Source organism: Leucoraja erinacea, chromosome 11 (genome assembly GCF_028641065.1).
Source record: "Leucoraja erinacea ecotype New England chromosome 11, Leri_hhj_1, whole genome shotgun sequence".
NCBI lineage: Eukaryota > Metazoa > Chordata > Chondrichthyes > Rajiformes > Rajidae > Leucoraja > Leucoraja erinaceus.
This window is the reverse complement of record NC_073387.1, coordinates 50426192-50447662: the sequence shown is the minus strand read 5'-3', so window position 1 is coordinate 50447662 and position 21471 is coordinate 50426192. Positions and strand designations below refer to the sequence as shown.

Below are 21471 nucleotides of genomic sequence, written 5' to 3'. Positions count from 1 at the left end.
ATAAGATCCCCCCTCAATCTTCTAAATTCTAGCGAGTACAAGCTGAGTCTATCCAGTCTTTCATCATATGAAAGTCCTGCCATCCCAGGAATCAGTCTGGTGAACCTTCTCTGTACTCCCTCTATGGCAAGAATGTTTTTTGCAACATACGAGGAATTTCATTTGCCAAGTCAGTCATACAAATAAAAAGCAACAGAACACACAAAATACATTTTAACATAAAAAATAACGATTAAAGGAAACAGGCCATTGTTAGTTGTTTGTCAGGCCATCGCTCGCTTTTCTAATCTCTAACCAGTCTGAAGAAGGGTCTCAACCCAAAACGTCACCCATTCCTTCTCTCCAGAGATGCTGCCTGTCCCGCTGAGTTACTCCAGCATTTTGCGTCTATCTTCAGTGTAAACCAGCATCTGCTGTTCCGTCCTACACATCTTAGAGATGTCTAGTTATAGTCATGCAGAGCAAGGTTAATAAATCCAAAAAATTGAAGGATCCCATTAAAGGTGTAGCATTTATCTAGCCTGAAGTGTTGGTCTTGGTTAAACTAAATTGGTGAAGGCTGTAAGTTCCAATCAAGTTGCCACTTGATTAAGTCCTACATACTTAATTCAATCTTATGCTGAAGATAGACACAAAATGCTGGAGCAACTCAGCGGGACAGGCAGCATCTCTGGAGAGAAGGAATGGGTGACGTTTCGGGTCGAGACCCTTCAGTCTTAAGATGGGTGGGAATTACTTTAAAACCAGAATCACACACTTGATGCCTGAAACGATGTCACTGCCTTGTTGCGTGTTGGCTGTTCGGCGAGCTCGGTCAATGCTGTACATTGGTTGTGCATTCGTTTGGTTACTTCGTTTGGGATGGTAAGGTATGTCAAAATGAGATTTGAAATGGAGTTAGAGCTATGAATGTTAGGTGTCCTGCTGCACGTTTACAGGTTTGCACCTAGTTTGTGGTTGTGCTGTCAGGGAGCTATTTGTGGAGTGTCACAAAGGTGTGGCCTTTTTAAATGCGTTTATATGTAGTGCAGGCAGTGGTTAATTCATCACTGCCTTGCTGTCTTCCTGTCTATGAATATAAGCGGCGCTGTCTGATTCAAGGTGGTTTGTTAAAAAACTTTTTGGAATTTTTTTTTTTTGTAATTACGAAAAGCAGTTTCTCGTTACTGAGAGCAGGTTCTGCTCAGGGCATCTTCCCGTCGCACCCTAAGTGATGTTTATGGGCTTACGGAATCCCGCTGGCTTTGTCAACAGTGTCTTATTCAATGAAGCGGTAAGTGAACAAGCGTTAGATGGCCTGCGGGATAATCACAGCGCGCAGCGCGGCAAAAGTCCAAAAATCAAAATAATTGACATCGCAACTGGGCTAGAGTTGACTTTTAGCGTGTGTGCGAATGAGCCGCGGATGCTGGTTTAAGTCGAAGGTAGACGCAAAATGCTGGAGTATGTTGGAATCAGTCTGAAGAAGGGTCTCAGTCTTCAATCTGAAGAAGGGTCTCGACCCGAAACGCCGCCCATTCCTCCTCTCTAGAGATGCTGCCTGTCCTACTGAGTTACTCCAGCTTTTTGTGTCCTTCTTGAATTTCAGTGCGCGCAGATCTTTAGGAATCCAAACAAAAAGTGCAATGTCTGGCGGTAATTTTGAGTCACGATAAAAACTTGTCCATAAGGTCAGAAGTGGGAGGAGCAGAATTAGACCATTCGGTCCACCAAGTCTACCCCGCCATTCAATCATGGCTGATCTATCTCTCCCTGCTAACCCCCATTCTCCTGCCTTCTCCCCGTAACCCCTGACACCCGTGCTAATCAAGAATCTATCAACCTCTGCCTTAAAAATATCCACTGACCTGGCCTCCACCGCCGTGGGTTGATAAATGTGTACGCTGTAAATGGCTGGATTGTAATCATGTTTTGTCTTTCTGCTGACTGGATAGCAAACAACAAAAGCTTTTCACTGTACCTTAGTACACGTGGCAATAATCCCAATCCCACTAACTAACTAACTCTAACTAACTAACTAACTAACTAACTAACTGACTAACTAACTGACTAACTAACTAAGACGTGGAACTAACTAAGAACTGGTACACAAAAATGCTGGAGAAACTCAGCGGGTGCAGCAGCATCTATGGTGTGAAGGAAATAGGCAACGTTTCGGGCCAAAACCCTTCTTCAGACTGATGTCTAACTAAGAACTGGTCTGAAGAAGGGTCTCCACCCGAAATGTCACCCATTCCTTCTCTCCACTGAGTTACTCCAACTTTTTGATCTAAGAAGTGGAACCATTGTTAATCCTGGAGAATTTCTGTTTATCACGCTGCCGTGACCAGCATTAGTTGTTGCCGGGGCAAGGCTGAGAAAGGTTTTCACACGCTCTCTGCCTCAGTTTTCGTGCTAACATGAACTTTCCTATATCTGATGTTGCCCTCTCTGTAATTGAGAATTCCCCAGTTTAGGGCAAACTCTCGGTCTGACTGAGGGTGAAATAATCAAATAGTACCAGCTTTTACGTCATGTGGAGACTGTGCAGCCGACAGGCAAGTCAGACCTGCGAACCGTTAGTCCGAAGAAGAGTCTCGACCCGAAACGTCACCTATCGGCTATTTTGCTTGAGCAGCTTACAACCCAGTGGTGTGGATATTGATCTCTCGAACTTATGGTAACCTTCGCATCCCCCCTCTCTCCACCCCTTCGCCACCCTAGTCGTCGTACAAGTTTCACCAGCTTACGAGCTAGTTGTATGGATATTGATTTCTCTAACTTCAAGTAACCCTTGCACCCCCCCCCCCTCTCTCTCCATCCCTCCCCCACCCAAGTTGTACCAGCTTCAGTCATCTTGTGGAGCCTCATTCTCTATACCCGTTTACACCTAGGGCCGCAGCCGACAATGGCCATTTTCCTTTATCATCCTTCCTTTTTTGCATATCTTTCATTCATTTATTCCATATCTCTCCACAAGCACTGTCTATACCTCTCGTTTCCCTTCCCCCTTGCTCTCCGTCTGAAGAAGAATCTCGACCCGAAACATCACCTATCCCTTTTTCTCCAGAGATGCTGCCTGACCCGCTGAGTTGCTCCTGCACTTGGCCCCGTGCAAGATTCCAGCATCTGCAGTTCCTTGTGTCTCCTGCAAACCATCTCCCCGAGTTGAATCTAAACCCAGATCCCAGAATTGTTATTTCGTGAGCATCGGGCCTTTCTGTATAATTATATTTATTGATTAGGCATCTTCCCCCCTTTTTGGACTCTTGTGTTTTCCGCTATCTATTACTGATCGTCACGCCTTTGATGGTTGGCACGCCTTTGATCGTCACGCCATCAGGCTATTAAACAACAACGAATAAGCTATGAGCTCTGAACTGCAAATGACTATATTATTATTTGTTATTTGCACTATATTTGTTATTTATTGAACTTTTTATTTTTTTCCCCATTGTATACAATGTTTACATAGTCACATATTCTGTTGTGCTGCAGCAAGTAAGAATTTCATTGTCCCATCCAGCACATATGACAATAAAACACTCTTGACTCCTGACTAAACTCTGGAAAACTAATTCCTCTTCCTGTATCTTCTCATAATCTTTCTATTTGATCAACAACCCACAAGCACCATCTCTCCTACCTTCAGCCGCTGCTTAAATCCTACTTCCCTCAGCAAATTTGGCAACATAATATTTCTCCATCTGATTGGCGTCATTCAGCCAAGGGCCATTCTTGTGAAGATGGATACAAATTGCTGGAGTAACTCAGTGGGACAGGCAGCATCTCTGGATAGAAGGAATGGGTGACGTTTCGGGTCGAGACCCCTCTTCGGACTGAGAGTCAGGGAAGAGGGAAACGAGAGATATGGAAGGGCCAGGTGTGAAAACAAGAGATCAAAGGGGACAATGGTCAAGGAAAATGTAGAATGGTTCATTGTTAGGTAGGGGAAGGTGACAACCTGTCCCACTGAGTTACTTGGATAGAGTGGATGTGGAGAGAATGTTTCCACTAGTCGGAGAGTCTAGGACTAGAGGTCACAGCCTCAGAATTGAAGGACGTTCTTTTAGGATGGAGATGAGGAGACATTTCTTTAGTCAGAGGGTGGTGAATCTGTGGAATTCTTTGCCACAGAAGGCTCAGGAGGCCAAGTCAGTGGATATTTTTAAGGCAGAGATAGATAGATTCTTGATTAGTACGGGTGTCAGAGTCATGGAGAGAAGGCGGCAGGAGAATGGGGCTAGGATGGGGAAATAGATCAGCCTTAATTGAATGGCGGAATATACTTGATGGGACGAATGGCCTAATTCTACTCCTGTCCCCTATGACCTTATGACCAGATGACTCCAGCATTTTGTGTCTAACTTCGGTGTAGAGCAGCATCTGCAGTTCCTTCCTTCACCATTCTTGCAGGAAAAATGTTCCCGATGCTGGGGGAGTCCATAACCAGGGGGTCACAGTTTAACAATAAGGGGTAGGCCATTTCGGACTGAGATGAGGAAAAACGTTTTCACCCAGAGAGTTGTGAATCTGTGGAATTCTCAGCCACAGAAGGCAGCGGAGGCCAATTCACTGGATGTTTTCAAGAGAGAGTTATGCCCCTGTTCCCGGAGGTTGCAGGCGGTTCCCGGAGGTTGCAGGTGGTTGCCGGAGGTTGCAGGTTGTGGAAGCAGGTAGGGAGACTGACAAAAACCTCCGGGAACCTCCGGGAACCGCAAGGAAACCTTGGATGGGGCGCAAAGTCTCCAGAGGTTTCCGTTCAGGTTTCCTAAGTGGGACAGGGGCATTAGATTTAGCCTTTAGGGCTAACGGAATCAAGGGATATGGGGAAAAATGCAGGAACGGGGTACTGATTTTGGATGACCAGCCATGATCATATTGAATGGCGGTGCTGGCTCGAAGGGCTGAATGGCCTACTCCTGCACCTATTGTTGTATGTTTCTATGTTTCTATAAATTGTGTTGAGGTGTTTTACAACAATAAGGCTGCAAGATGATTGTTTTGTTCAGTCGAGAGGGTGGGGTTGTGTGCGGGTTACACTTCAGGTTCATAACTCACCATTTCACCACATTGGTCACGGAACCAACATGACTGAATCACTTCGGGGTCCGTAGCTGTTTGCCTAGTAAACAAAACAATGTGTGCGCGCGTGCGCAAAACACTAAAGACGGGTTTAGTGAAGGAAGTCTGAAACCCAGTTTTGAAGCAATGTTACTGTATAGTGGCTAAGTAATTACTAAGGAATGACTAAAACTATAAAAAAAAAAAATATCAAACACAATCTATCTCTTCATCTATTTTATTAAAATTTATTTTAATGGAAAAGAGAAAGAAGGGATGAATGAGGTTAGTAGTGAAGTGTCGTCCGCAGTAATTGGCATTAAATGAATGATGATGTTTAAGTAAACTGCGTGCTTGAGAATGTGAGAGGAAAAAAAAAGTAAAGAAAAAAAAAAAGAAAAGAGGCCCCAAAGAAAAGAGGGCCTTAGAAAGGGAACGGAAATAAGTAAAAAAATCCAAAGAAGGTAGAACTAAACAAAAAAGAAAAAAGGGAATATGCCGAATTCTCTTCATCTTTATACAGTATTAAATTGTTTAACTCTGAAACCATTCACCAAGTGATCAGCAGAAAATTAAAACATTTAAAAAGCACGGAGGAGGGGGTGAATTCTCCATATTAGGGGAATCAAGAACATAGGTTTAAGGTGAGAGGGGAAAGATTTGATAGGAGTCTGAGGGACATCTTTTTCACTCTGGGGAACGGAGGTAGGTGAGGCAGGTACCACAAAAGACTTGTGAACAGGTACGTGGATAGGAAAGGTTTAGTGTTGGACAGGCTAGATGCAGGAAGATTGTTCCCGATGTTGGGTAAGTCCAGGACCAGGGGTCACAGTTTAAGGATAAAGGGGGAAATCTTTTAGGACCGAGATGAGAAAAAACATTTTTTACACAGAGAGTGGTGAATCTGTGGAATTCTCTGCCACAGAAGGTAGTTGAGGCCAGTTCATTGGCTAAATTTAAGAGGGAGTTAGATGTGGCCCTTGTGGCTAAAGGGATCAGGAGGTATGGAGAGAAATGAGGTACAGGATACTGAGTTGGATGATCAGCCATGATCATATTGAATGGCGATGCAGGCTCGAAGGGCCGAATGGCCTACTCCTGCACCTATTTTCTATGTTTCTATGTTTCTATGTCATGGACCAAATGCGGGCAAATGGGATGAGCTTAGATTTAATTTTGTTTAATGTAGAGATACAGCGTGGAAACAGGCCCTTCGGCCCATCGAATCCACGCCGACCAGCGATCCCCACACATTAACACTCGCCTACACATTTGGGACAACTTACAATTATAACAAGCCAATTAACCAACAATCCTGTGCATCTTGTGGGAGGAAACCGGAGGTCCCGGAGAAAACCCACGCAGGTCATGGGGAGAACGTACAAAATCCATACACACGGCACCTGTGATCAAGGTCGAAGCCCAGTCCAAGGTGCTGCAAGGCAGCAACTCTACTGCTGCGCCACAGTGCCACGCTAGATGGGGCATCTTGGTGGGCCTCTCTCTCTCTCTCTCTCTCTCTCTCTCTCTCTCTCTCTCTCTCTCTCTCTCTCTCTCTCTCTCTGTCTCTCTCTCAATGGGAGCAAGACGGAATATGGAGTAGCAATTTTTAAGAAGCGGGCTGAATTCTGTTTTCTGCCAACACACTGATGCACACCAACCCATTCCAGCTAAGATGGACACAAAATGCTGGAGTAACTCAGCGGGACGGGCAGCATCTCTGGAGAGAAGGAATGGCCGATGGTTCGGGCCGAGACACTTCTTCAGATTTTCTTGACCCGAAACGTCACCCTTCATTCCTTCTCTCTGGAGATGCTGCCCGTCCCGCTGAGTTACCCCAGCATTTTGTGCCTTATCTTCGGTGTAAAGCAGCATCTGCAGTTCAGTCCCTCCTCCTGCAGCTCTTGAGAGTGATGATGCTGCATCAACGGGTCAATGATGGGGTATATTTCAGATAAATGTGAGGTGTTGCAGTTGGTGGAACAGGCCTAGGCCTAAGGACGTTGGAGGAGCTGTTGTAGTACAGGTGTGGAAGAGAGGCCTGTGTTTGTGCTATCGAGCTCTGTGACTCTATATAGCCAACAACAGCTACCAAACGCTGTTTCGTGGAAGCTTGCGTAAGTTTGGATGGCCGTAACCTTTCATGGTTTTATTGAAGTTTTAAAAGGTCAAAAAAAAAATTTTCTGACAGCATTCTTTCTAAAAGATTCACCAATTCTGGTAAAATATCTGATAGAGTTGAACGTAAACGGAACGTGTTTGTGGCTTGATGCTGTCGGTCCCTGCAGATTGAATCTACGCTGAATGTAGATTGATCCTGTCGTCTGAAGAAGGGTCTCGACCCGAAACGTCACCCGTTCCTTCTCTCCAGAGATGCCGCCTGTCCCGCTGAGCTGCTCCAGCATGTTGTGCCTGTCTTCGGTGTAAACCAGTATATGCAGTTCCTTCCTTCCTTCAGCTAATCACAGCGCATATGATGAGGCGAGCAAACAGTGGCCTCCTCCCGAAGAGGCCACGCCTGATTTACCACCCGAAGCACAAACACGCACGCACACGTCCGGAGTAGTCACCAGAGACAAGTAAGAGTAGAAACACCAGGAGCTTTCCCTGCCCGAACACGTGCGTACATAATCTGAATGTGATAATTCTATCGCCTTTACCATCCGACACGATATAACTTTATTGATCCCAGGAGGGAAATTAACCATATAACCATATAACAATTACAGCACGGAAACAGGCCATCTCGGCCCTACAAGTCCATGCCGAACAAATTTTTTTCCCCTTAGTCCCACCTGCCTGCACTCGTACCATAACCCTCCATTCCCTTCTCATCCATATGCCTATCCAATTTATTTTTAAATGATACCAATGAACCTGCCTCCACCACTTCCACTGGGAGCTCATTCCACACCGCCACCACTCTCTGCGTAAAGAAGTTCCCCCTCATATTACCCCTAAACTTCTGTCCCTTAATTCTGAAGTCATGTCCTCTTGTTTGAATCTTCCCTATTCTCAAAGGGAAAAGCTTGTCCACATCAACTCTGTCTATCCCTCTCATCATTTTAAAGACCTCTATCAGGTCCCCCCTTAACCTTCTGCGCTCCAGAGAATAAAGACCTAACTTATTCAACCTATCTCTGTAACTTAGTTGTTGAAACCCAGGCAACATTCTAGTAAATCTCCTCTGTACTCTCTCTATTTTGTTGACATCCTTCCTATAATTTGGCGACCAAAATTGTACACCATACTCCAGATTTGGTCTCACCAATGCCTTGTACAATTTTAACATTACATCCCAGCTTCTATACTCAAATTGGTCTGCCAACAGTCATAAAACACAAGGAGATACATGAAATATGAAATTAAAATGATGTGGAATGCCCAGGATTGGGGATGTGCAAAGATTGGGGGGGGAAGGGGAGTGAGTCAACCCCACGATAGAAGGAGGAGGAGTTGTACAGATTGATAGCCTCAGGGAAGAAGGATCTCCTGTGGCGTTCGGTACTGCACTGCTTTCCACCGCTAAATCTGACACTGACCTGCAACGTGAACTTGAAAACAGCATTTTGTATCTGCTTATTCCATTGTTAGAAGGAAATTGTACTCTAGTTTAGTTTAGTTTCGTAACACAGCATGAAAATAGGCCATTTAGGCCCAACAAGTCACCTGACCATCGATCACCCACACACTAGTTCCATGTTATTCCACCTTCGCATCCAACATACCAGGGCCAGTTTTCAGAGGGCGATTAACCTACATAGAAACATAGAAATTAGGTGCAGGAGTAGGCCATTCGGCCCTTCGAGCCTGCACCACCATTCAATATGATCATGGCTGATCATCCAACTCAGTATCCCATACCTCTCCATACCCTCTGATCCCTTTGGCCACAAGAGCCACATCTAACTCCCTCTTAAATATAGCCAATGAACTGGCCTTGACTACCCTCTGCAGCAGAGAGTTCCAGAGATTCACCACTCTCTGTGTGAAAAAAGTTCTTCTCATCTCGGTTTTAAAGGATTTCCCCCTTATCCTTAAGCTGTGACCCCTTGTCCTGGACTTCCCCACAATCGGGAGCAATCTTCCTGCATCTAGCCTGTCCAACCCCTTAAGAATTTTGTAAGTTTGTATAAGATCCCCTCTCAATCTCCTAAATTCTAGAGAGTATAAACCAAGTCTATCCAGTCTTTCTTCATAAGACAGTCCTGACATCCCAGGAATCAGTCTGGTGAACCTTCTCTGCACTCCCTCTATGGCAAGAATGTCCTTCCTCAGATTTGGTCTGCATGCCTCTGGAGTGTGGGGTGAAACCGGAGCACCTGGAGAAAACCAACACGGTCACGGAGAGAAGGTACAAACTCCGTGCAGACAGAGCCCATAGTCAGGATCAAACCGGGTCTCTGGCGCTGTAAGACAGAAACTCTACCGCTGTGCCACCGTGCCCCCCTTGATTTACTTGGTTTATGTATTGCCATTCAAGTGTTGTCAAGAAACGGAACAACTTGTGAATGAGTTGAATTTGCTGTGTTAATGTTATAAGACAAGGTTGTTGATAAATTGTGTAGGAAGGAACTTGCCATGCTGCTTTACACCGAAGATAGACACAAAATGCTGGAGCAACTCAGCGGGACATGTAGCATCTCTGGAGAAAAGGAATAGGTGACGTTTCGGGTAGAGGCCCTTCTTCGGAAACCCTACTCTTCGATTGTGCTAGATTACAACGTGGTTTCATTGAACGATGAAGAGAGAAAGCAGAAAAGTGTGGACCTGTCATCTATCTTTGGAAACAAAACTGATTCATGGGGCTAGGATTACTTTTACAATGTCCGACTACCATCATGCAGCGTCTGAAGAAGGGTCTCGACCCGAAACTTCATCCATTCCTTCTCTCCAGAGATACTGCCTGTCCCACTGAGTTACTCCAGTATTTTGTGTCTATCTTCGGTGTAAGCCAGCATCTTCAGTTCCTTCCTACACATTTACTGAGGAAAATATTGCCTGACAAATTTAGCCAAATCTTCCGAGTTTCTCATGAACTGAGTGAATCAAAATGAACCAACAAATGTCATGATTTTCGTCTCCAGGAGGCATTTGATAAACACTGTGTAAAAGAACTCCAAACATTAGGAGTAATATAATAGTGAGGATAGAGGATTAGCTGACTGACAGAGAATGATGAGTTGGTAAATTGGGCCTACAAGCAAGCAAGATGTATTCATCATCATTTTAAAACGGCATCAGTATTTGAGACAAATAACTTCATCTCATCATCACTTCGAGTCAGACAGCACAAAAACAGACCCGTCAGCCCCAGCCATCCATACCCACCAAGGTGCCCCATCTACACTTGGTCCATTTCCGTCTAAACCTTTCATAAGCGATAGGAGCAGAAATAGGCCATTCGGCCCATCATGTCTACTCTGCCATTCAATCAGGACTTTTCTATCTTTCCCTCTCAATCCCATTTTCCCTGCCCTCTCCCCAAAACCCTTGACACCCTTAGTAACCAGAACCAGGGGCCACAGTCCTAGAATAAAGGGGTGGCCATTTAAGACTGAGGTGAGAAAAAACGTTTTCACCCAGGGAGTTGTGAATTTGTGGAATTCCCTGCCACAGAGGGCAGTTGAGGCCAAATCACTGGATGGATTTAAGAGAGAGTTAGATAGAGCTCTAGGTGCTAGTGGAGTCAAGGGATATGGGGAGAAGGCAGGCACGGATTATTGATAGGGGACGATCAGCCATGATGGCAATGAATGGCGGTGCTGGCTCGAAGGGCCGAATGGCCTCCTCCTGCACCTATTTTCTATGTTTCTATGTCATCCTATCCATGTACCTGTCCAAGTTTATTTTAAATGTTGTTATAGTTCCTGCCTTAACTACCACCTCTGGAGACCTGTTTCAGAGACCCATAGAGTGTGATAGTTATTCCTCAGGTTCCTATTAAATCTTCCTCCTCTCACCTTGAACCTATGTCCTCTGGTTTTCTTGATTTAAGAAAGAAGACTGTGCATTCAGCCCATCTCTTCCCACCTATCACACTTATTTTAATTTCTCCACTTTCTCCACATTATGGGCAGCACGGTGGCGCAGCGGTAGAGTGGCTGCCTTTCAGTACCAGAGACCCCGGTTCGATCCTGACTACGGGCGCTGTTTGTACGGAGTTTGTACGTTCACCCCGTGACCTGCGTGGGTTTTCTCCGGGTGCTCTGGTTTCCTCCCACACTCCAAAGACGTGCAGGTTTGTAGGATTAATTGGCTTCTGTAAATTGTCCCTGGTGTGTGTGGGATAGAACTAGAAACATAGAAACATAGAAATTAGGTGCAGGAGTAGGCCATTCGGCCCTTCAAGCCTGCACCGCCATTCAATATGATCATGGCCAATCATCCAACTCAGTATCCCATCCCTGCCTTCTCTCCATACCCCCTGATCCCTTTAGCCACAAGGGCCACATCTAACTCTCCTCTTAAATATAGCCAATGAACTGGCCTCAACTACCCTCTGTGGCAGAGAGTTCCAGAGACTCACCACTCTCTGTGTGAAAAAGTTTCTTCTCATCTCGGTTTTTAAAGGATTCCCCCTTAACTTAAGCAACTGTTGGTGTACCTTAGGTGATGTTGGTCAGCGCAGATTCGGTGGGCCACGTTTGGTTCCACACTGTCTATGTCTACACTTAACTAAACTGCCCTGAAACCAACCTGACTGTTGATGACCTCCCTGTGATTTGACCCCGAGATTTACCTCAGACCATTAGCCGCACGTCCACCAAAACTTGCCCATTTCCACCTCTCTGTGTACGCACTCTTGGGACAATTTGCAATTTTACCAAGCCAATTAACCTACAAACCTGTACGACTTTGGAGGGTGGCGGGAAATCGGAGTACCGGGACAAAACCTAAACAGCGCCCGTAGTCAGGATCGAACCGGGAATCTCTGGCTCTATGAGGCAGCGACTCTGCCGCTGCGCCACTGTGCCGCACGCCCTGCGCCCGAGGATAATTTGCAGTGCTGAAGTAAACACAAGTTTGTTGTTGTTACGAAACCAAGCCCAGATGCTGAGAAACCGCACAGGGTGTGAAGAGACAGTGAGCTGAGATCTTATTGTTTACTGGTGGGAGAATCCAGAGCGTTTCTGGCCCTTATCAGAACCCTCATCAAGTGCAGTTAGCAGGTGTTTGCGTGTTTTTAGTTGCCCGACAATGTGAACGACCGCACACTTGTGCTTACAAACATCCCAGCTTCGGAGCGGCTCTGTGACAAAGCCAGTCTTGTACACACAAGGCCTGTGTAATGTGTGACTGCTTCACCATTATCATTTCTGCAATCTTGCGCTATGGTTAAAGGCTCTTAAAAATATTCCTTTAGATATATGCTTGACACCAAAACCTTTATTGCACATCTTTTCATCTTTTGCCTAAGAGATAATTTGAATACCACAAAAGGTGTAGGTGGAAACAGGCGAGAAAGATTCTTTGCAAGAATTTGTGCCACTTAACAGGATTTACCTTGAGTTTTGAACTTTTAAAATGTCAAATAAGCAACTTTGTTGAAAACATTTCTAAAAATATGGAGGGGTTTGCATTGCAATTTCCTCTGTTGATTGTTAGTCTTTAGGGTTTTTTTTTTAGTTTAGTTTAGAGATACAGCACGGCAACAGGCCCTTCAGCCCACTGAGTCCACGCTGACCCACGATCCCCGCACACTGACACTACCTTTTTTGCATTTATACCCAAGTCAATTAGCCGACAGACCTGTATGTTTTTGGAGTGAGGGAGGAAAGTGGTGCACCCGGGAAAAAAAACCCCACGCAGTTCACGGGGAGAACGTACACACTGCGTACAGATAGCACCCGTGGTCAGGATCGAACCAGGATCTCTGGCGCTGTAAGGCAGCAACTCTACCGCTGCACCACCGTGCCACCCTGCAGTGGTCATTTTTTTCCCACAGGTTTTCTGATGGAAACATTTTCTATCCTTGACGTGACCCGTTTCCCTGCCTCAGGGCAGCACAGTGGCACGGTTGGCGACTTTAGACTTTGGGCTTTAAAGAAACACCGTGGAAACAGACCCATTCGGACCACTGAGTCCTCTGCACGCTAGGGACAATTTACAGGAGCCAATTAACCTACAAACCTGCACGTGGTTGGAGTGTGGGTGGAAACCAGAGCACCCGAAGAAAACCCACGCAGGTCATGGGGAAAATGCACAGACTCCGTACAGACAGCACCCGTGGTCAGGATTGAACCTGGGCCTCTGGTGTCATTAGGCAGCAACTCTACCGCTGAGCCCCTGTGCAGGCTCCGTGACTCACCCGGGTTAGATCCTGACCTCGGGTGCTGTCTTTGTGGAGTTTACATGCTCACCCTGTGATCACGTCGGTTTCATCCAGGTGCTCATATTCCCTCCTCCTTTAAATACGGTTTTTGGCATTTAAGAGATTTTATATCGGCATGTGCAGGGAATGGAGGAATAAGGACAATGTACAGGCAGACAAACCTCCATTCATTTGTTCCACATCTCTCTACATCGCCATCTATATCTCTCGTTCCCCTCTCCCATTACTCTCAGTCTGGAAGGAGGGTCTCGGCCCGAAACGTCACCCAATCCTTTTCTCTAGAGTTGCTGCCTGACCGGCTGAGTTATTGCAGCTTAGACACAAAAACCTGGAGTTAACCCAGTGGGTCAGGGTGCATCTCTGGAGAAAAGGAATGGGTGACATTGTGGGTCAAGACCCTTCTCCAAGAGTCAAGAGTCATGAGTGTTTTATTGTCATGTGTCCCAGATATGTGTCATGTGTCCCAGATGTGCTGAGAGAATGAAGCAGCTGGGCTTGTACACTCTGGAGTTTAGAAGGATGAGAGGATATCTTATTGAAACATATAAGATTGTTAAGGGTTTGGACACGCTGGAGGCAGGAAACATGTTCCCGATGTTGGGGGAGTCCAGAACCAGGGGCCACAGTTTAAGAATAAGGGGTAAGCCATTTAGAACGGAGACGAGGAAACACTTTTTCTCGCAGAGAGTTGTGAGTGTGTGGAATTCTCTGCCTCAGAGGGCGGTGGAGGCAGGTTCTCTGGATACTTTCAAGAGAGAGCTGCGTAGGGCTCTTAACAGATAGCGGAGTCAGGGGAAATGGGGAGATGGCAGGAATGGGGTACTGATTGGGGATGATCAGCCATGATTATATTGAACGGCGGTGCTGGCTCGAAGGGCCAAATGACCTACTCCTGCACCAATTGTCTATTGTCTATTGTCTATAGAATAATGACAGTCTTACTTGCTGCAACACAACAGAATATGTATTCATAATAAATAATATAACAAAAACTCAGGATAAAAAGAACAAACAATAACAGTGCAATAATAATAATAATAATAATAATAATAATAATAATAATAATTTATTGTAGTTCATAGCTTATGAGGTTGTTGTGTTTAATAGCCTGATGGCTGTAGGGAAGAAACTGTTCCTCAACCTGGATATTACAGTTCTCCTGTACCTTCTTCCCGATGGCAGTGGTGAGATAAGTGTGTGGCTCTGATGATGTTGGCTGCCTTTTTGAGGCAGCGACTACAATAGATCCCTTCGATGGTGGGGAGGTCAGAGCCGGTGATGGCCTGGGCAGTGTTTACACTGTGTGTGCACAGTTCAGACTGAGAGTTAGTTGCAAGTGTGAATTTCATTGTTCTGTTGTCAGTATATATGGCAATGACTCTTCAAGTCCAGCTTGGCGGGAAATCAGATAGCCAGGGGGTGAGGGGAACTCCAGCTTTTTGTGCCTGTCATCGGTTGACTTTTTCTGTGTATGTTTTTGGTGGCAGTGAACATGGGGAGGGATGTGTGATCTCGAGGGAGCTGGGATGTCTGTGGCTGCCTGCAGATTATTATCCTCAGGGGCTGCCTCTTCCAAGCCTTTGATCTTTTTTTTTTCAGCTGGCTGGTAATGAGCATTCAGGTCTTTTAGAAAGGAAAAAAATCGGATTTATTTGACAAGGCTCCCCCTCTTTAGTCTCTTTAACTGCTCCGTGACAGAAGGCCTCTGCTTGGCTCACTCACTCCAGCCTCACATACTTGAAAGTGCTCTTCAAAAGAGGCAAAACCAGCTTGTACACCTTCATGAATTAATGTGTAGTACATAGAAACACAGAAACATAGAAAATAGGTGCAGGAGTAGGCCATTCGGCCCTTCGAGCCTGCATTATGATCATGGCTGATCATCCAACTCAGTACCTTTCATTGAAGGCCTTAAGGGCCTGTTCCACTTGGCGATTTTTTCGGCGACTACCGTCATCAGATCACCGAAAGATATGCGGCGTGGCGTGGCGCGGCGTGATGACGTGTTGACGCGCCGTGTTTTTCCGAGTGTGTCGCAACTTTTTTTTGTAGCGGCTGGATTTTGAAATGTTCAAAATCTTTAGGCGACACTGATATGACGCCGGCAGTCGCCGGAAGAATCGCCAAGTGGGACAGGCCCTCATGAGGCTAGGTCATTTCCAGCACGGTAAATTTTAACACCATGTTCGCAGCCGAGTAAGACGCAAAAGAATTGGGTCACAAATGTGATTCTGCAACTAATACACTTCAAGGAAAGGAAGCTGCTGCTAGTCCTTGGCCTCATAGAGGCATAGTCACACAGCGCGGAAACAGGCCCTTCGGCCCATCTTGCCCATGCCGACCAAGATGCCCCATCAACGTTAGTCCCACCCGCCTGCGTTGAGCCCAAATCCCTGCAAACTCTTCCTATCCACATTCCTGCCCAGATGTCTTTTTGAAAGGTTTTCAATGTACCTGCCTGAACTCGCTCCTCTGGCAGCTCGTTCCACACACCCACCCTCTGTATGCAAAAACTCGCCTCTCAGGTTCCGACTAAATCTCTCCTCTCACACCGTAAAGCTATATCCTTGGTTGAGTTTAATTTAGAGGTTACAGCATAGAAACAGGCCCTTCGGCCCACCGAACCCGCACCGACCAGCGATCCCCGCACATTAACACTACCCCGCACACACTAGGGACAATTTTACACTGATACCAAGCCAATTAACTTACAAACATGTACGTCTTTGGAGTGTGGGAGGAAACCGGAGATCTCAGAGAAAACCCACGCAGATCACGGGGAGAACGTACAAACTCCGTACAGACAGCACCCCTGGGTGAAAATCCCTGTGCATTTACCCTATTTCTTCCCTTCATGACATTATACTTCTCGATAAGATCACACCTCACCCACGCACATTAATACATTAACACTACCACTACACACACTCGGGACAGTTTTACTGTTATTTTTACTTTCACGGGGAGAACGTACAGATTCCGGTCTAGATGGGAGGTCAGGACCCGCACTCTAGCCGATGAGAGGACCGTTCAGTTGCCTGATGACAGCTGGGACGAAACTGTTCCTGAATCTGGAGGTGTGCTGTTAATGCCCCTGTCCCACTTAGGAAACCTGAACGGAAACCTCTGGAGACTTTGCGCCCCACCCAAGGTTTCCGTGCGGTTCCCGGAGGTTGCAGGTGGGTTGCCAGAGGTTGCAGGTAGTGGAAGCAGGTAGGGAGACTGACAAAAACCTCCAAGAACCGCACGGAAACCTTGGGTGGGGCGCAAAGCCTTACAGAGGTTTCCATTCAGGTTTCCTAAGTGGGACGGGGGCATTATGAAACATCTGTACCTCTTGCCCGATGGGAGATGGGAAGAGGGGATGACCGGGGTGAGACTGGTCCTTGATTGTGCAGCTGGCCTTGATGAGGCAAACGTGAAATGTAAATGCAGTCAATGGAAGGGTGGTTGTGGGAACAGAGTGACCAGGGTGAGGCTGGTCCTTGATTGCAAAGAGACTGTGGAGATATTTCAAATCAGTTTTGAAATCCTCGTATTTGACAAGGGAGATGAGAACCTTTGGGAAGGCAAGGTGAGAGACTTTGATCTACCACATATATACTTTCTACCACGGTGTTGACTTCCTGTGACCCCAACATTGTGGCATTGTGGATACTGTGTGTATACCAGGAACTGATCTTGCCTGTAAAAGGTGTCTGTAAATGTCAAATATTTCACCAGAGAGAAATAAATTGTGCGCTGATATTTTAACCCAATTGTCTTTAAAATCATCAAGGACTATAGAAGAATTAGGTTATAGTCATAGTCATACAGTGTAGAAACAGGCCCTTCAGCCCAACTTGCCCACACTGGCCAACATGTCCCATCTGCAGCAGTCCCACCTGCCAGCATTTGGCCCATATCCCTGCAAACCTGTCCTATCCATGTGCCTGTCTAACTGTTTCCCGTAGGTTGGGATAGTCCCAGCCTCAACTACCTCCTCTGACAGCTTGGTCCATAGACCCAACATCCTTTGTGTGAAAAAATTACCCCTCAGATTCCTATTAACTATTTTCCTCTTCACTTTAAACCTATGCCCTCTGCTCCTCGATTCCGCTACTCTGGGCATGAGACTAAGTGCATCTACCCGATCTATTCCTCTCATGATTTTATACGCCTCTATAAGATCTATCAGGTTAATCAGATAAGTATCAGTCAATCACTTGGTTGCTGGGTCTGATAATAACAGTATTTTTTTGCTTGTGCAATCTCCAAATGCATTCATGAAATAACGCATATCCAATGTGTTCTTTTGATAATTTAACGTTTAATATTTTTTGGCTACTGATTATATGATATATGATTTATGTCAGGTGACGTTCAGATAATCTTATACCTGGTGGGAGCAGAATATTTTATCATTCGTCTCACTAAACAGTAATCCTTATTTAGTCATTTGATTATTGCAAGGCAATTAATTAAACAGCAATGGGTGTAAAAATGGATTAGATGCACCAAGCTGTTTTTTCCAGAGTTTCTCTGAGGCATTTTTCATAACAATTCATCTTTGACCAGGAAAAAAATTATTGGAGAATCCATTTTGATTTGGATAACTTTAGTTAGATTTAGCTCTTCGGGCTAACAGAATCGAGGGATAAAAAAGCAGGAACGGGGCATTGATTTTGGATGATCAGCCATGATCATATTGAATGGCGGTGCTGGCTCGAAGGACTGAATGGCCTACTCCTGCACCTATTCTCTATGTTTCTATGTTTCTTTCTATATTTCTAGATAAAGAATTTTAATGCTCTGAGACTGCACCAGTATCCAATGTCAGACATAGACTTGGAGAAGGTAGACACAAAGTGCTGGTGTCACTCAACGAGTCAGAGAGCATCTCTGGAGAATAAGGATGTACATGAGTACATAAGTGATAGGAGCAGAATTAGGCTATTCAGCCCATCAGGTCTTCTCTGCCATTCAATCATGGCTGATCTATATCTCTCCCAAACCCCATTCTCCTGCCTTCTCCCCATAACCCCCGACACCTGTACAAATCAAGAGTCTATCTATCCCTGCCTTAAAATGGGTGACAGTTCGCGTCGGGAACCTTCTTCAGACTGAAAGTTGTGTGTTGAGGGGAGGAGGCGAAGAACTGGAGGAGACCAGGATCAGTCAGGGCCAGTCACGAATCACCTCAGGTAGGGTCCATTGTTGGCTCCCTGCTCCTCCCCTCACCCGCTGCTTTCAGTCTGAAGAAGGGTCCCGACCCGAAACATCACCCATCCATTTTCTCCAGAGGTTCTGCCTGACCCGCTCAGGTACTCCAGCACTTGGTATCTTTTTTCCTGTAAGCCTACGTCTGCAGTTCATTGTGCCTACAAGCAGAACACCAATCTCTCTGAGCACCAATATTTGCTCATTTCATTCATGGAAAGTGTGACACGGTGGCGCAGCGGTAGAGTTGCTGCCCGACAGCGCCAGAGTCCCGGGTTCGATACTGACCACGGGTGCTGTCCGAACAGAGTTTGTACGTTCTCCCCGTGACCTGCGAGGGTTTTCTCCGAGTGCATCTCTGTGCAACGGTATTTGCTTGTGCTTGCAGTGCCGTAGACCCGGGTTCGATCCCGACTACGGGTGCTGTCTGCAAGGAGTTTGTACATTCTCCCTGTGACCGCGTGGGATTTCTCCGAGATCTTTGATTTCCTCCCACACTCCAAAGACATACATGCATATAGGTTAATTGGCTTGGTGTATGTGTAAATTGTCCCAAGTGTATGTAGGATAGTGTTAATACATTAATACATAGATACATAGACAATAGGTGCGGGTGTAGGCCATTCGGCCCTTCGAGCCAGCACCGCCATTCAATGTGTTCATGGCTGATCGTCCACTATCAGTACCCCGTTCCTGCCTTCTCCCTATACCCCTTGATTCCGCTCGCACAAAGAACTCTCTTTTGAATGCATCCAGTGAATCGGCCTCCACCACCTTCTGATGTAGAGAATTCCACAAATTCACAACTCTCTGTGTGAAAATATTTTTCCTCATCACAGTTCTAAATGGCCTACCCCTTATTCTTAAACTGCGGCCCCCGGTTCTGGACTCCCGCAACATTGGGAACATGTTTCCTGCATCTAGCGTGTCCAATCCCTTAATAATTTTATATGTTTCTATACGATATCCTCTCATCCTTCTAAATTCCAGTGAATACAAGCCCAGTCGCTCCATTCTTTCATCATATGACAGTCCCGCCATCCCGGGAATAAACCTCGTAAACTTACGCTCCACTCCCTCAAAGGCAAGAACGTCCTTCCTCAAATTAAGAGACCAAAACTGTACACAATAATCCAGTTGTGGGCTCACCAGGATCCTGTACAACTGCAGAAGGACCGCTTTGCTCCTATACTCAACTCTCATTATGAAACCCACGCTTTCTTCACTGCCTGCTTGTACCTGCATGCTTACTTTCAGTAATGTGTGGGGATGGCTGGTCGGTGCGGACTTGGTGGGCTGAAGGGCATTTTTCCGCGCTGTATCTCTAAACTAAACATCAGTGACTGTCATGAAGAGTGCAATACAAATGTAAGTGTCGTGTCACTTTAAGGTGAGAAAGGAACCTGAGTGGCAACATTTACAATCAGAAGGAGACGGCTGCCAGAGGAGTTCTTTTTGTTTAATTCTCTAGACACAGCATGGAAACAGGCTCTTCAGACCACTGACCTCGCAGACCTATATCTATCCTACACACTGAGGATTTACAGAAGTATCTCTAAACTAAACTAAACTAAACTAAACTAAACTAAACTAAACTAAAGCCATTAACCTACAAACCTGCACGTCTTTGGTTCGTGTAGTTGAGGTAGTTGGGAGGAAACCAGAGCACCCGGAGAAAACCCACGTGGTCACGGGAGAACGTACAAACTCTGTACGGACAAGCACCCATAGTCAGGATTGAACCCAGGTCTCTGGCGCTGTAAGGCAGCAACTCATCCTCTGTGCCACTGTGCCGCAACTGTGCAACCATCTCGACTACAGTACCTTGAGTTGAGGTAGTTGAGGCAGGTGCTATAACAACATTTAAAGTATACCTGGACAGGTATATGGATGGGAACGGTTTAGAGGTTTAGGTTTATTAGTGTCATATGTACCAAGGTACAGTGAAAAGCTTTGATATCCAATTTCCATGGGGGGGATGAATGGGAGCATCAAACAGTGAATGACATGGGACTCGGATTCAGGGACAGTTTCTTCCCAGCTGTTATCAGGCAACTGAACCATCCTACCGCAACCAGAGAGCAGCGCTGAACAATCGGCTCGATTGCATTTCCGCTGACTGGTTAGCACACAACAAAAAAGCTTTTCACTGTACCTCGGTACACGTGACAATAAACTAGACTGAACTAAACTACTTTTCTCTCTCTCTTTGGCAACTGCAAGCAACTCTTTGGACTTGATTGCTGTAATTGATGTAATCAAAGACTGGACATTCACACAGAAGTGGGATTCTTCATGTTTGAGATTGCTGGAAGCAGTGAATCAAATGAGAGCTGTGAATATGTTTATCTAGATGAATATAGGCGGGGGTTTCCTTGGTTGCATCAAGCAGTGTTTGGCGGGACTCGGATTCAGGGACAGTTTCTGCCCAGCTGTTGTCAGGCAACTGAGCCTTCCTATCGCAACCAGAGAGCGGTCCTAATCCACCGTCTACCTCACTGGAGATCCTCGGACTATCTTTGATCGGACTTTACTGAACTTTATCCTGCACAAAACATTATTCACCTTATCATGTATCTGTACGCTGTGTACAGCTCGATTGTAATCATGTGTTGGCCTTTCCGCTGACTGGTTAGCACGCAACTAAAGCTTTGCACAGACTATTTTTCCCTTTCTTTGGCAACTGCAACTAACTCTTTGGACTTGATTGAGTATCGTTGCAATCAAAGACTGACGATCGCACAGAGCTGGGATTCTTCCAGCATCTCCATCAGTCTCATTTGAGCGATGGCTGTAAGCAGTGAATGAAACGGGAGCTGCAACGGTTCGTTCCGGGTTAACAGAGGCGGGCGGGGTCACTGGTAGCGTCAAGCATTTTGTGATCTACATTCGGC

At 45.9% G+C, this 21471-nt stretch overlaps 1 protein-coding gene across 11 annotated transcripts in view; it reads left to right on the top strand.

The window, feature by feature from the left end:
• Positions 1–21471, top strand: part of tcf7 (transcription factor 7) — a 202824-nt gene that overhangs the window by 84801 nt on the left and 96552 nt on the right. The gene's annotated exons all lie outside the window — the stretch shown is intronic.